The sequence below is a fragment of the Moschus berezovskii genome, chromosome 17 (assembly GCF_049115385.1).
Source record: "Moschus berezovskii isolate FMDL1 chromosome 17, NW_MosBer_1.0, whole genome shotgun sequence".
NCBI lineage: Eukaryota > Metazoa > Chordata > Mammalia > Artiodactyla > Moschidae > Moschus > Moschus berezovskii.
In genome coordinates this window covers 33,891,199-33,907,634 of record NC_142476.1, presented here as the reverse complement: position 1 = coordinate 33,907,634, position 16,436 = coordinate 33,891,199, and the positions used below count along the sequence as shown (strand labels likewise).

The following is a 16,436-nucleotide window of genomic DNA, read 5'->3' as shown; positions in this document are numbered from 1 at the left end:
ATTCAAGATAAAGAGGCAGAAATTCAATTTAATTTTTGTATACTGCCCGTTTCTCATTAGCCTTGACAATTCTTAAGCCCTAGGGTTATGGGCCAGTGCTTATTTTCATGGTTGCATTACTAGATTTTATTACATTTGTACTGAGACGCAAGATAGTCTCATTTTATACTTGGAGAAATAGGTTTAGTGACCTGATGACAACAACTGACCATGGATCAGTATATTTTCTTTATTATTAGTGAGTCCAGAGCCGTGTATTTTTGGCAGTCTGGGCAGAGCATAAAATATATTGCCGATCATACTCAAATTCAATGCTAGTAATAATCTATAGTCTTCTTTCTGGAACCACTCAGTATCAGGAGATGGCGACTCTCAAGATTTTCTAAAATTGCTGTAGGAAATCTGTAGGTCCAGAAGCGTCATTCTTTTCTCCATGCCAAATTAGGTCAAGTGCCGTTGAAAAAAATGTTTCACTTCAAAGTTAAAAATAAAAACATTGTTTTTAGTTATTAGAAATTAAGAATTACAAGTGCAGTCAGAAACGAACGAAAATGCAACCACTGGGCTTTCCCTGTACAAAACTATAATGGGGCATTAGGTTTCTAACCCCTGGAATAGAATACTTTCCTCTTGAGACAGTCATTTATACATCAGGAAGGCAATACAAGAGTTCTTTCTCCCTTGTTGTGTGTGTGTGTGTGTAACTCTCCCCCAAATCCTCTGTTGGGAACACGGTCTCCTTAAACTGGACCACTCTCAGCAATTACCACCTGGGGTCAGGCTATCAAGGTTATAAATGAAACATATAACTGTAAGGGAGTCTTAACCCCACCTGGAGCAAAGCCCTGCAGGGTGCTCTTCTACATCCCAGGTACCCAGACAAATGAGGCCCTGGAGGTTCCTAGGGCGAGGTGTTCTGCATCCTCCAAATCCTCTCCACAGCATACTTAACTAAGATGTTCTTCTTTTGTCTGAGAAAATTCCCCTGTTGCTGCCATTTAAACCTGCTCCTTTCAGCTCTGTCTTCTGCGGAGATGGGAAGTAGTTAGGTTGGAGCCTCCTAATAATACCTTCAGAGACATGACCACTACCTCTGAAGTGCCATATGCCTCTGACCGCAAAGCACAGCACTGCCTCCATTCCCGGTCATGTCGGGGAGTGAAGGTCTCTCAGTCATCCTTCTGAAACCAGCAGGGAGCGAATGGTTGCAGGGGTCACAGTTTCCACTCAGGAGCAAAGAAAGGCAAATGAACCACATGGACCAAGCATGAGAGAACCAGCTAATTAAGCTCTACCACAATCCCACGGCCTGCACTGCTGCTGCTGCTGCTAAGTGGTTTCAGTCGTGTCCCACTCTATGCGACCCCATAGATGGCAGCCTACAGGCTCCTCCGTCCATGGGATTTTCCAGGCAAGAGTACTGGAGTGGGGTGCCATCGCCTTCTCCCACGGCCTACATCTCCCACTAAAGGCAGAGGCTGCTATGTAAGCTCTTACATATTTTCTGTATCTTCCCAATCACAGGGGTGCCAGAGAACATGCTCCCCCCTGCCCCGCCTCAGATAAAGATCTTCAGAGTGGAAACATGTGAGCTCAAGTCCTGCTTTCTTAACTCAAACCTGTTATCCCCATCTCAGTCCATCTTCGGGAGAAGAGAACTTGGTTAACTTCCCTGCCCTTCACTTCAAGACTTTTCCTACCTTCACTTTTCTTTTCATACCCCTTCCAGCCTAAAGGGATTCTTTATTCTTTTTCTTCTCAAAGTTCAACCCCTCTCCCTGGGCCCGTAACTTCTCCCTTACTTGCTACCTCTAAAGATTCTGCTCTACTCTCCTGACCCTTTTACCTTCAATCTATCTTTCCAGCGTTTCTTCCTCCTTGGTCTAAAACAATGCTAAAAGTCCTTATCACCTCTGTTTCTGCCAAAAAAAGAAAAAAACCTTCTGATCTTAATTCTGACTTTTCTGATTTTCTCCCTTTCATTAACTACTCAGTCTTTCAAACATTGAGCCTATGAATTCATTTACTCTATTTGTTCTTGCTTATACTTCTTGACCCATTAACATTCAGTTTCTTCCCCAAATATATAGGGTGTGAGCAAAAAAGCACTGGCACGGGAGTCTTCTAACTGGGCCAAGAACCTCTTGAATTCATGGCCTGGGCGTAGCACGTGATGGCTGAATGAACAATAAACACAGGAAACGGATAGGACAGCAGAGGGGAAACATAAGGCATGAACTTCATTGAATGACTGGTACTAACCCATGCCAGGCACTGTGTTTGGTGTTACTTATACTTGCCTTCTTTGATCACAGAAAACATTGATTCTTAATTCAGGTCTGCTTTTAATCATCCAAATGATACTGAATAAATCAATGACCTTCTTCTAGAGTCTAGTGTCTCATCTACAAAACAAGGTGATGTGACTAAAGGATTTCTCATGCTCCTTGACACCTAAAAGATATGAAAGAAAAGCATCTGGTTGTATATGTTGGAGGAGAGCTTAGAGACGAGATAGTCCTGTGTTTCTAAAACTCTCTTTCTTCACTTTTTAAAAAGAAAATTTGACTTGAAACCTTGAATCATATTTATATTCCTGTTTACCAAACATATTTATTGGGGAATTAATTTATTCTTTTTCTCTTTTTATTCAAAGACATAGATATCCGGGGTTATGTGGCCCAGTGACAAGATCACAGGTTTTGAGAACGGGCAATATGAATTTGAATCCCACTTTGTCACTTACTAGCCCTATGACCTTGGACAGGCTACTTAACTGATATAAGCCTTAGATTCCTTGCCTGTAAAATGCAGCTAAGGCAGTAAAGGGCACCTGCAAAACCCCTGCCTCCAAGGATTTTTGTGAGAGGTGGTAGAGATAAAAAGCCCGGTTCACAGAATGGCTGGCAGAGAGGAATGGAATATGTGAGTCTCCCTGCTTTCCTCTTTATCTCTTTCTTCAGTAGCAGGGGCCAAGTTTCTATCAGGTTCTCAACAAACACTGCAAATATCCTGTAGGCACCCTTTACTCTCTCAGTGGCCTTTAGGTGGGCTGGCGTCTTTCTCAGGAAATGTTCCGATCTACTGGAACTCCTTCATTAAATGATAAAATAACAGTTTAACCCAAGTTCGTGGCAATGTCAAAATCAGCAACAAGGTTGTGATTCTTATTGTGATTCTTATTCTTATTCCAGGTGATTCTTATTCAAAGTCCACAGGATACTGCTCAGGGGGGTTCTCCATGGCTAATTTTGTGTTCCTCAGAAACGGAATATTTTTTCCTTCAGTAATTATGATCTGACCCAAAGACTTTTCTGTATGGTTGAGGTTGTCAGATGTCCCGGTCTTCCGTAAGGGCAGAGAGACCCTCCTCTACCTCCACATGTCTTCTCCTAGTATTTTTCTTGCCTACTTCTTGTCTCTCTACTGGTATCTTCTCTACTGTACCATGGATCATTCAACCAACCCCTTTCTCCACCTTTAGCTTTCTTTTTATGTCAACTCGTTTTAAACATAAATACAAATTTCAAGATGGAAAACAGCCACAACCTGACATACATATATAGTGGAAAAGAATTTCTGCAAACATGTTCCTCTTAGAATTTAACTTGCAGATGCTGAAATCCATCTAGATGCTCAGCAATAGAAAAAGGATAGATAAATGATGGCATGGACATATGAACTAGGATGTGACAGTAAATACAATTAACCATCATACATTTCAATGAACATTTAACCTTACATTGTAAGTGATTTGCCACACAATGTTTTCAGACTTTTTAAAAATTGTGTAAAAGATGATCGCAGGTTTTAAAAAGCAATTTTGTATGAACAGGAAGTTGGCAAAACATGTAACTAATGTTTATAGTTCATCTCTGGAGATTGAGGTTATCGGAGATTCTAAATTTCTTCTTTATTATGCTTTGTGTGTTTCCTCTAATTTTACTATGATCCATAAATAGTTTTTAATGAAAAGAAAATAATAGCTTTTATTTTGACACCACAGATTGTTAGGTGTCTTCTCTGGCAACCAATGTGAATACATTGGGTGTTTTGTTTGTAAAACTGCCAAAGCTATTTGCATGGGTGCAGGCTATTATAGCTGGAGAGAACTACAAAATAGCAACTATTCTCAAAATTTTTTCAACAGCAAAACTCTTTCTTCAAAAGAAACCTTTATTGAGATGCTTACTATGTCAACAAAGACAAAAGCAGGGTGGTTCTCATCCCAGCAGGGATAATGGGCCCAGCGTCCCATCTTTTCCATCTCCCCGCCCTCCTGAGAGCAGCTGAAGCCTGTTAGTGAACTCCCTAGGACTCTGTGAGACACCATTTGTCAGGATCCTGATTTAGTACAACCTCTCTGTGCACAAGTGAAAAATCAGGCACCAGGAAAGGCAGTGACTTGCAGGAAGTCATCAGGGTTCCGGACCAGGGCAAAACAAAAATTGCCAATTTTCATACCCCGGAGCTGGTTGCATGAGAGACCTGCCCAGAAGAGAAAAGCACCTTTCACTGATGTTCTTGAGATACCAAGACTAGAAATAGGACCTCTGATGCTGACCATGAGGAGTCAGCCATCCTCAGCAATGCACTCAGCAAACCATATGCAGAATTCTGCCGGTTCAGCAAGAGCCTGGACATCATTTATTATTTGGAGGTGACCATAGCCTCCTTTTTCACCTTCAGACTCTGTGAATCTCCTCTGATCCCCACCTCCACCCTCAAGCTGCCTAGGCTTACAAGAAATACTAGTAAACCCTTTCCCCTCGTTGCAATGAATCAATGTCCCTGTGGTCTGCAGCCCTCAACCGTGTTTCACACAGAGCCAGCTTTCGGATGGAAGCATAAAACCCCAAGTTTTGCCAAAGCCATTCGGAGAGCCCAAGGTGCTGGTGGAAGCTAAGGAGTGTTAATCTCCAAGTGCAAGGCCAGTTCCTACTCTGGTAATTACATTTTGCTTCAAAAAAGTGTCCCTGCTGTTGCTGGGAGATGCGGTCTTCATTTTCACCTCTTCGAGTGATGTTGGGAGTTAAGGTCTCTCTGAGGGTGGCCTGCTGACCCTGGAGGTGGCTTCGTTTAGGGCATGGCTGCATATCAACACTGGCTGAGAGGGGCTCTGGGTCCTGGGGTTTGCTGAGCTGTTTGCAAAGAGTTTTAGATTAAAGAAGTTGTATACCTGTAAGGTATTATTATCACCTAATCTTTTTCAATCTTCAACTCCAGCTCTAGTGATGAGTAACCAACCTCATGTGCCTCAGAGTTTCAGTTTAGTACAAGCCTAAAGGCTTGGATTTTGAAAATGTATCTGAACCCCTCAGATGTGACAGAATTGAACTGGAAATCTACTTAAGCACCTAAAGAGAAGGGAAGGCTTCCTACTGCTACCCACAGAGATGCCGGCCTGCCTGCTGCTTCTGCCACCGCTGAGAAGCCAAGACAAAGTTCCACTGCCAGAGTTGAATAATATTCACTCCTAAGTGCCCAGCCAAGCTTTCTGGTGCTCCCTATTTCACAAGGGATGAAACGCAGGTAGTTTTCTTGAGCTTGAGAATCAGGTCCATAAGCCAAAGACATAGATAAGCTGGTATGGCTGTGCCACCATGTGCCTGAAGAGATATTTCACTGAGCATGGCTAGTGTCACCATCAAAAAATCAAGGAGGGAGGCAGGACATTCACAGGGGAAAATACATGTATTTTGGAGTTAACAATAAACCAAAAGGTGTTATACATTCATCTTTTAAAAAAAATTCTGTTGATATTGCTGTTGTTGTTTAGTCACTAAGTTGTGTTCTTTGTGACCCCATGGACTGTAGCCGGCCAGGTTCCTCTGTCCATGGGCTTTCCCAAGCAAGAAGATTGCAGTGGGTTGCCAATTTCCTTCTCCAGGGGATCTTCCTGACCCAGGGAATGGACCTGCTATCACCTGTACTGGCAGACAGATTCTTTACCATTGACCCACCTGGGAAGACACTGTTGAGAGTACTTATTTTAAAAATTATTTTAAACATTTCTCTCTTAAAATGTAGCATGCTCAGTCTAAGAAAATAAACAACTGAGAAGTTTTCGAAGCAAAACTTCTACGCCTTTATCTTGCAATTCCACTCCTGGAGAGAGTAGCTAATAGTAAGTTCAAAATACATGTTTGCACACCCTCCTCTAAACTTGTAAATATATACAAGCACACATAGAGTTTTTCTTCCCTTTTGCCTTTTTCTTTCTCCCCTTTCTTTTTCAAAAAAAACAGTAGTCAAAACATCAAAATCCTTCCATTAAGGTTTAGAAAACTCACTGGATATGAGCTACCCTGCCTGGCCTAGAGTCAGTCAGAACTAGCCAAAAAATTATTGCGTGTCTCTTGTCTCTCCCCCCACCACACTCCCTTCTGCTTTATGGGCGGGACAATGGGCATCACATCCATGGGCAGTGAGCAAGCAAGAGAGGATGTTGGTTTTTCTTGGTTTATGTAGCCAACACAGCCAGTCCTTCTGAGCAGTGGAGGTGACCCAGGAGCCCTTGCCTAATCTCATCACTGTGGAGGCATGGAGGCTCCCAGATCACTGTACTCTGTCTGATGCCAAGAGTCTTCATGCTCAGTAGGGAGCTCACACCACCAGGTGGTTCTTGATGGTCCCATGAGAGTTTCTGAACTGTTTCTGAATGGGACCAGACTTGACCCTTCCGATAACAAAGGCTTCTATGGAGGGCGGTTAAAGCCATTTGTGTTAGCTAATGTATTCATCTTTGTTCCTTAGCTATGATGGGAAGGAAAGAGACAGAACAAGGCAGCATAGGGGCACTACAACTTGAAAACATTTAAGGCAAATCAGATCAACAAGTACAAGCACTTCTCAATTTACTGAGTCCAGAAGCTAGAAACCTTATCTGACGCCCCCCAGGAAACACATACCTACCCACAGCACCCTCTCTCACACACACTCATAACTCACACAGAGACACACGAAGAATGAGTTACTTCTATTCTTACTCACCCTATGGCCTCTTCCCTGAACTGCCCCAGTTCAAGCCCTGCTCTCCATTTGTACATCACACTCTCCCCAGCTGTAGCTGAGGTTCTTCCTCAATCCGACAAACCCCATCAAAACTGACCCTTAGAAAAGGGCTTGAAATCAGACACTGAAATAGAAATTAGAAGTCACTGAAAACAAGTCACTTTTCCCAGGGTGTAAACAGTCAGTAGCTGAACAAAACTCTGATTTCCTTTAATAAAAATAGGGCATCCTCTTCACGTCTACCACCAAAAGCACTAGCTGCTCACGTATTAGTTTACCTCTGCTCACATGAGCATAAATGTATACACCTGTGAAACACACCACTCAATCACCACCACTAGCATCAATGCAATCCAATCAACACAACTCAACACAACACATGACAAAGGTCCCATCAGTTTAGAAAGTCATGACCTATACACAGTTAAACCGATAATCTTTGCAATTCATTTTTACTATAAGAGCCAACCATCACCATATGACAAGGTCCTAGATGAAGGACATTCCCTACAATCAGTAACCTACACAATAGCACTTTGTTCATCTACTATATATATGTATATATCCACACTCACATCTACTATATATATGCATATATCTACGCATTTACTATAGTTTCTCTGTCTTCCCTTATTTAAAACATCACTAACATTTAGCTGAGTTTATGCTATGTGCTAGACACAGACCTTCCTTTACAACCATGAAATTGCTGAATCCTCAGAACTCCACGGTGTTGGTATTCTTTTTAGACTGCGAGCTTCCTAAAGGACAAGGATTCCTGAGGCAGTTTTATGTTTGCAGTCTCTTGGTAGTTTGTCTAATACATAAACCAGGAGGGCAGCTTGAGGGATAATTAATATCATGATGAAATCTTAAAACTGTAAGAAATTACAAAAGTCATCTAGATCTCATACCCATCTGATCATAAATTCCATCTAAACGGTCATCTGGCTTGTGCCAACAAAGCTCAAGCAACACTCCACCTTTGAATAAAGACCACCCATCCACAGGGAGCTCAGTTGAAATGCTCTCTACTTTGAGTCAAAACATTTCCTTCTCTGAAGCCTCAATCCATCAATCCCTTGTATTCATTAGTCTTTTCCTACATCTACATGAAAGACCTTCAAATATTTGAAGTCTGCTCCGGTGGTTTCCAGATCTTTTTCTGATGAAACGGAACCAGTTCATTCAATTGTTCCTCGTCCTTTCAACATCTTTTGGGACTCCTTTACTATTCTTTCTACCTGCCTTTGTTTTCAAGAGTGGATGGAAAGAAGACTAAACTCAAATGTTAATAAGGAGCAGGAGGGTAACATAAATGTATGAGTGCGGCCCTGCTTATAGTAATGAAGGATTCATAGGGCTGGTAGTGAAAGAAGACGCCCATCCTACCAAAAGGCCTTCAGTGAGAAACAGGCTTTGTGAAAGCCAAATGTAAAATGTATTTGGCCTAGAGTCACCCACTAACTAGATATTTCCTGAATCACAGATATTTCCTGACCTCAAAATTCTGGGTGTCATTTGACCAGCTCAAAAAAAATGATGTTAATCTCTCATTGGAGTAACTATACTTCTATTAATGCTGCAAACATTACATTAACCTTTTAGGATGTGACATTCTGTTGACACACATCAAGCTCTCTGTGAAGTAAAGCCTGGAATTATTTTTATAGGGCTGTTATTAGTTGTTTTTCTTGAATGCAGTTTTAAGACTCTGTTTATTCCTACGAAATTTTACCTTGTCAGATTCATCCCATCTTTCCAATCACCAAGATTCTTCTGAGTACTGACTTTGCCATTTTTGCCATCCAATGCAAATATTCCCCTTGCTAGTTTCAAGTAACCTGTAATTATGATAAGCATGCATTTTTATTGAGATATAATTCACATACCATATAATCCACCCTTGTATATTGTACCATCAGTGATTTTTAATATATTTGCAAAGTTATACAACCAACACTACTATCTAATTCCAGAAAGTTTTCATCATGCCAAAAAGAAACTCTATCCCCATTAGCATCCCCCCATCCTCTGGCAACCACTAATTTACTTTCCATGGAGTCTCTATGGAGTTGCCTATTATGGGCATCCCATTTAAATGCAGTCATACATGATCTTTTGTGTCTGATTTCCTTCATGTAGCATAATGTTTTTTAAGATGCATCCAAGTTGTAGCACTTATCAATACTTCATTTGTATGATCAAATACTAGTGTATTGTATGGATATAACACATTTTGTTTATTCATTCTTCAATTAATGTACATTGGATTGTTTGCATTTTTGCATGTTATAAATAATGCTTCTATGAACATTTAAAGAGTCTGATGCTAGGAGGGATTGGGGGTGGGAGGAGACGGGGACGACAGAGAATGAGATGGCTGGATGGCATCACCGACTCAATGGACATGAGTTTGAGTGAACTCCAGGAGTTCGTGATGGACAGAGGCCTGGCGTGCTGTGATTCATGGGGTCGCAAAGAGTCGGACATGACTGAGCGACTAAACTGAACTGATGAACATTTATGTGTAAATTTTCTCAGTGATAGATGTTTTCAAATCTCTTGGGTATATACCTAAAAGTGGAATGACTGGGTCATATAGTAACTCTATGTTTAACTATTTTGAAAAAATGCCAAATCATTTCCTGTACCAGCTAAACAATTTTACATTTCCCATCAGCAGTGTATGAAGGTTCTGATTTCTCCACATCCTTGTCAACAATTATTATTGTGCTTGATTTTAGCTATCCTAATGGCTATGAAGCAGTATTTCTTTATTGTTTTTATTTGTAGCTGCTGAAGCTGAAACTGCAATACTTTGGCCACCTCATGCGACGAGTTGACTCACTGGAAAAGACTCTGATGCTGGGAAAGGTTGGGGGTGGGAGAAGAAGGGGACGACCGAGAATAAGATGGCTGGATGGCATCACCGACTCTGTGGACATGAGTTTGAGTGAGCTCCAGGAGTTGGTGATGGACAGGGAGGCCTGGCGTTCTGTGATTCATGGGGTTGCGGAGAGTCGGACACGACTGAGCGACTGAACTGAACTGAACTGAACTGAACTGTACTGAAAGACTAATGCTGTTGAGCATCTTTTTATGGGCTTATTGATCATTTGTACATTTTCTTTGGAGGATATCTATTCAAATCTTAGCCCAATTTTTAGTTGGATTACTAGTCTTTTTATTGTTGAGCTATAATGGCAAGCCACTCCAATACTCTTGCCTAGAAAATCCCATGGATGGAGGAGCCTGGTAGGCTGCAGACCGGGGGGTCGCTAAGGGTCGGACACGACTGAGCGACTTCACTTTCAATTTTCACTTTCACACATTGGAGAAAGAAATGGCAACCCACTCTGGTGTTCTTGCCTGGAGAATCCCAGGGACGGGGAAGCCTGGTAGGCTTCCGTCTATGGGGTCACACAGATTCGGACATGACTGAATTGACGTAGCAGCAGCAGCATAGTTCTTTATATCTTTTTCGGATGCATGATTTTTAAAAGTATTTTGGATATTTGATCAGATACATGATTTGTAAATATTTGCTCTTACCCTGTGGGTTGTATTTTCAATTTCCTAATTTTATTCTTTGAAACACAAGAGTTTTGAATTTTGAAGTCCAATTTATCTGATTTTTTTCCTTTGTTTCTTGTGGTTTCAGTGCCATAGTTAAGATGCATTGCCTAATCCAAAATCACAAAGACTTAAACCTGTGTTTTCTTCTAAAGATTTTGTAGTTTTAGCTCTTACATTTATATATTAAATCCCCTTTATTTTTTGCACATAGTGTGAGATAAGGGTTCAAATCACTGTTTTGCATGGGATATACAGTTTAACAGTTGTACTCGCACTGTTTCCATCACCCCTCCATTGGACTGTCCAGGCACCCTTATCAAAAAATTGTCTATAAACATAAGGGTTTATCTCTGTCATCTCAATTACATTCCATTTTTATATGTCTATCCTTATGAGTTGACTCACTGGAAAAGACTCTGATGCTGGGAGGGATTGGGGGCGGGAGGAGATGGGGACGACAGAGAATGAGATGGCTGGATGGCATCACCGACTCGATGGACATGAGTTTGAGTGAACTCCGGGAGTTGGTGACGGACAGGGAGGCCTGGCGTGCTGTGATTCATGGGGTCACAAAGAGTCGGACATGACTGAGCGACTGAACTGAACTGAACTGATCCTTATGCCAGTAGTGTGCTGTCTTTATTACTGTGGCTTTGTAGGACAAACAGAGAGCAAAGAGCCTTGTGGCATTAGAATATAAGCTCCATGAAGACAAAGTAGGAGCTTTGTCTATTTTGGTGACGGGTACATCTTCAGTATTTAGAGAAGTGTCTGACACATGGTAAAGCTCAGAATAAACATCCTTTGACATTGAAAAAATGATTGCATAAAAATATGATTAGAATCCACTATCAAATTTCAACCACATATGAATCTACTTCTTGGGCCAGCATTCTGCTTTCTCCTTCCATCAAGTCTGGAAAGCTTGTGTGGAAGACCTTGCCAAATATTTTGCTGAAGTCTAAAGGACATTTATTTTAATGTGTCAGAATACCCTACGTGACATCTATCAACTTAGAGTTACCAAAAGAACAATGACTTAGACCATTCCTAGCACAGGCAAGACATCACCAGATGATTTAAGAAGGAAATTCTTTCTTATCTATTTCTTTAAAACCATTATTACCAACTTAGAAGAACTGCAAAATCCTGTGACAACCACACTCATATCATTTCGAAGTTTAAGAACCCATCTGATATGCTGATACTCTGAGATGTCACATATGCCCCTTTTGGAAAGGCAAGCCCAGGAAGCAACAGTGAAAAACAAGCAAATGACGACCCTCAATATTGGCTCTGTCAGAGCTCTCCCCATTTCTGAATGGGACCTAAATGACTGAAAGATTGGATAGTGGGTAGATTTTGTCCCCCCCCCAAAAAAAAGAAATATCAACAAAGAAAAGGAGACATTTCCAATTTTCCCACAGATAAACAACTAACAGTTTTAATTTTTAAAGTCCAGCTTTTTCCTTAATTGTATGTGACAGTGGACTTTTCAGCTGTGTGTCTATATACAGGACTATTAGGTCTCCAAATTTAACTGAAGGTTTACATTTGGGGGTTTATGTTTTGCATGCAGAACAAATACTGATACTGACATCAGCGCCCAAGAGAGCCTGACTTATAGAAATATCCTTGCCTGAAATCTCATGAACTTTCAGGCAACTTCCATAATTCAGTCATTACAGCCTTATGTACTTATGCTGCCTCCTTACTAAAAAAAAAATCTTCACAATTTTCATTTGAGATTGCTACACAAATTGCCTCATTTAATCTTCTCAATTGATATAGATATTGTCTTCTCCTGCAAAGATGACAACAGCAAGGCTGAGAGAAGTTAAGAAAATTATCAGTTCATAATCAGAGGAGCGAAGTTTCAAACCCAGGTCAGTCTGACACCAAACTGTACATCCTACCTCTCAAAAGAATATAATGCATTATAAATGCATAACGGGTAGTTTCAAACAAAGAGTGGCTGCCTGAGCACATGACTATCCCCTGAGTAAAATCCAATTGCCTCTCTTTCTCTAAATCCTTGCCTTGGACTTTGCCAATTCAAATGCCCATAATCTCAAGCCCACTACCTTTTCATCTTTCTCACATTCTCAACATGTATTTTCATTCTCAATGTTTGCTTTTTTTGGGAGGGGGTGCAAAATAAATGTGTGTGATATCTATCTTTTTAACAAGTTTTTGAGTGTACAGTTCAGTGTTGTTAACTATATACACAGCTCTGTTGTATAACAGAGTTCTAAAACTTTTCCATCTTGAATTCCTGAAACTCTATACCCATGGAAAAGCAACTTCCCATGTCTTCCTCCCTCTGGTCTCCAGTATCCACCATTCTGCTTTCTGTATCTATGCATTTTACTTCTTTGAATACCTAATGTAACTGGAATTATGTATTATATATCCTTCTGTGATGCTTATTTTCATTTATGCATAACAGAAATTTAGATTGTCCCATATCTTGGATATTGTTAATAATGGGCAATGAACATGGAAATGCAAATACCTCTGTGAGATCCTGTTTTCAGTTCTTTTGAATAAGTAGCCAGAAGTGGGATTGCTAGATTATTTTATATAGTAGGTCTACTTTTAATGTTTTGAGGAATCTTCATAACCTTTTCCATAGTGGCTGAACCATTTTACTTTTGAACTGTGTAGTTGGAGAAGACTCTTGAGAGTCCCTTGGACTGCAAGGAGATCCAACCAGTCCATTCGAAAGGAGATCAGTCCTGGGTGTTCATTGGAAGGACTGATGCTAAAGCTGAAACTCCAATACTTTGGCCATCTCATGCGAAGAGCTGACTCACTGGAAAAGACTCTGATGCTGGGAGGGGTTGGGGGCAGGAGGAGAAGGGGACGACAGAGAATGAGATGGCTGGATGGCATCACCGACTCGATAGACATGGGTTTGAGTGAACTCCAGGAGCTGGTGATGGACAGGGAGGACTGGCGTGCTGTGATTCATGGGGTAGCAAAGAGTCGGATACGACTGAGTGACTGAACTGAACTGAACTGAACAAACAGTCTATGATGGTTCAAATTTCTCCATAGCCTTATCAACACATTTTTTTTTATGATAGCCATTGCAACAGGTATGATGTGATAGCTTATGATCTGCATTTCTCTGGTGATTACGTATGCTGAGCATCTTTCATAATCCTGTTAACCATTTGTGTGTCTTAGAGAAATATCTATTCAAGTCCTTGCATGCTAAGTCACTTCAGTCATGTCCAACTTTCTGGGACTGTAGCCTGTCAGGCTCCTCCATCCATGGGATTCTTCAGGCAAGAATACTGGAGTGAGTTGCCATGCCCTCCTCCAGGGGGTCATCCCAATCCAGGGTTTGAAACCACGTCTCTTATGTCTGCTGCATTGGCAGGAAGGTTCTTTACCACTAGTGCCACCAAGTCCTTAGCCCATTTTTAAGTGAAGTTATTTGGTTTTATCATTACATTGTTGGAGTTCCTTAATATTTTGCACATTAATCTCCTATCATACTCAGAGTTTGCAAATATTTTCCGATTCCACAGGTTGCCTTTTTACTCTATTGATTGTTTTCTTTGATGTACAGAAGCTTTTCAGTTTGATGTAATCCCATTTGTCTATTTTTGCTTTTGCTGTCTATGTTTTTAAGGTCATAGCCAAGAAATGATTGCCAACACCAACCTTATGAAGATTTTCCTTTCTGTTTTCTTCAAGAAGTTTTAAAATTTCAGGTTTTATGCTTAAGCATTTAATCCATTTTGAGTTGATTTTTGTGTATGCTGTAACATAAGGGTCCAACTTCATTCTTTAGCAGGTAGATATTCAGTTTTCCCAATGCCATTTATTAAAGAAACTTTTCCTCCCCCATTGTGTAGTCTTGGCAATACTGTTAAAGATCATTCGACCACATGTACTTGGGTCTACACTCTTTATTCTGTTCTATTGGTCATTATGTTTCCTATTATGCCAATACCATACTGTTTTGATCAGCATAGCTTTATGTTTTGAAGTCAAAATGAAAACACACCCCCTGTGTATGGGTTAAAAGACTTACTATTCTTAAAATATCCATATTATTTAAAGTGATCTAAAGATTCAGTGCAAGGCCTATTAAAAACTCCAATGGCAAACTTTTCAGAAATAGGAAAAATATCCTAAAATTCATACAGAATCATGAGGATCCTGATAGCCAAAACAATCTTGAGAAATAAGAACAAAACTCAATGAGTATGTGTTTTTGTTTTTGTTTTTTTTTTTACTATCTTTGCTTCTTGTGAATCAACCCCCTAAAAAGAAAATGGCAGGAAATTTTGCAGGTCTACAACACACTCTTTTTGAATACCAGCTTTGAGAGAGAACTTCGATGTCATTCAGATGCATGAATCCTGGACAACTCAAGACTGCTTGTGCATCTCAAGTCTAATATAGCTAACTTCTAGAAGTAAACCCAATTTAGAACAAGTCATGGTGGTGATGGTTTAGTCACTAAGTCGTGTCTGACTGTTGCAACCCCATAGTCTGTAGTCTGCCAGTTCTTCTGTCCATGGGATTTCCCAGGCAAGAATACTAGGTTATCATTTCCTTCTCCAGGAAATCTTCCTAACTGAGGGATCGAACTCCTGCCTCCTGCACTGCAGGCAGATTCTTTCACTGCTGAACCACCAGAAAGCCCCAGAACAACTCATACAAAGATCTTAGTGGTTTCCTTATTCTTGCTCAGCCTTGACAAAACCGCCATCATTTTGTTCATCACTATAATTTCTCCAATCATCACCACCACTAGGAAAAAGCAGTGGTATTTTCAAAGAAATTTTACATTATTGTTTCTTCCCAACTGCCCAATACCTTCACCTTATTTCATGGACAAATTTCTCCATACAGGTTCAGCCTTAACCAAGTGCAGCTTTCACTGAACGCAGTCTTTAGGGTTAGAGCCTGGTTTCTGTCCCAGATTCATCATCTATCAGCTGTATGTCTCTACACAACTCATTTAATAAATCTAACCCTCAATTTCCTCACCTAAAAGTAGCTGTAATAATGATACCTATATCAAAGGTTTATCATAAAAATGAAATAAATAATACAGGGCCTGCCTGGCGCGCAGAGAAGCTTGCATTACAGCTATTCTTATTTGTGGCTTCCCGGGTGGCTCAGACAGTAAAGAATCTGCCTGCAATGTGATAGACTCAGATTCCATCCTTGGGTCGAGATGATCCCATGGAGGAAATGGCAAACCACTCCAGTATTCTTGCCTGGAAAATCTCATGGATAGAGGAGCCTGGCGGGCTACAGTCCGTGGGGTCCCAAAGATTTGGACACGATAGAGCAACTAACACAGTATTATTATTATTACCATTATTTTGGTTTCGTTTTCCTTTTTTAAAGAAAAAAAGCCCCTAAATCCTCTGGCTTCCAGGAAGCATCAGAGAAACCAAGTGCCATTTCAGAATACTTGTAAAGCAACACCTAGAAGCACACGCCGCAGGGAATGCCTCTGGTTGCTCCATGTAGCAGGCAGGCCTTCGGGAAACTATGGGGACGCAACTAGGGGCGCTACCCGCCCCACTCATACCTGCGGTGTTGCCCGTTTTAAGGGGCTTGTCTCCCACTGCTTGGCCAGTAGTGCAGAACCGACACAAGAAGCCTGAGTGCACCCGATGCCACCCACGAGGCCACGTGGTGGCCGCCACGCCACACATTCCAGCGCACTCCCGGAGCAGGTGGGCTGCAACCGGCCTGCCCCCCACCCCAGGACGCACCCACCAGCCCGGGCTTGGGAGTAGCGTCTGGATTGGGGGCTGCCCTCACCCCACCTTCCCCTTTGGTCTGGGGAGGCTAACCCCTGGCAG

General features: G+C 41.2%; 1 protein-coding gene across 1 annotated transcript in view; it reads right to left on the bottom strand.

The window, feature by feature from the left end:
• ASTN1 (astrotactin 1) overlaps window positions 1–16,436 on the bottom strand; it is a 366,450-nt gene that overhangs the window by 267,400 nt on the left and 82,614 nt on the right. The window lies entirely within an intron of this gene.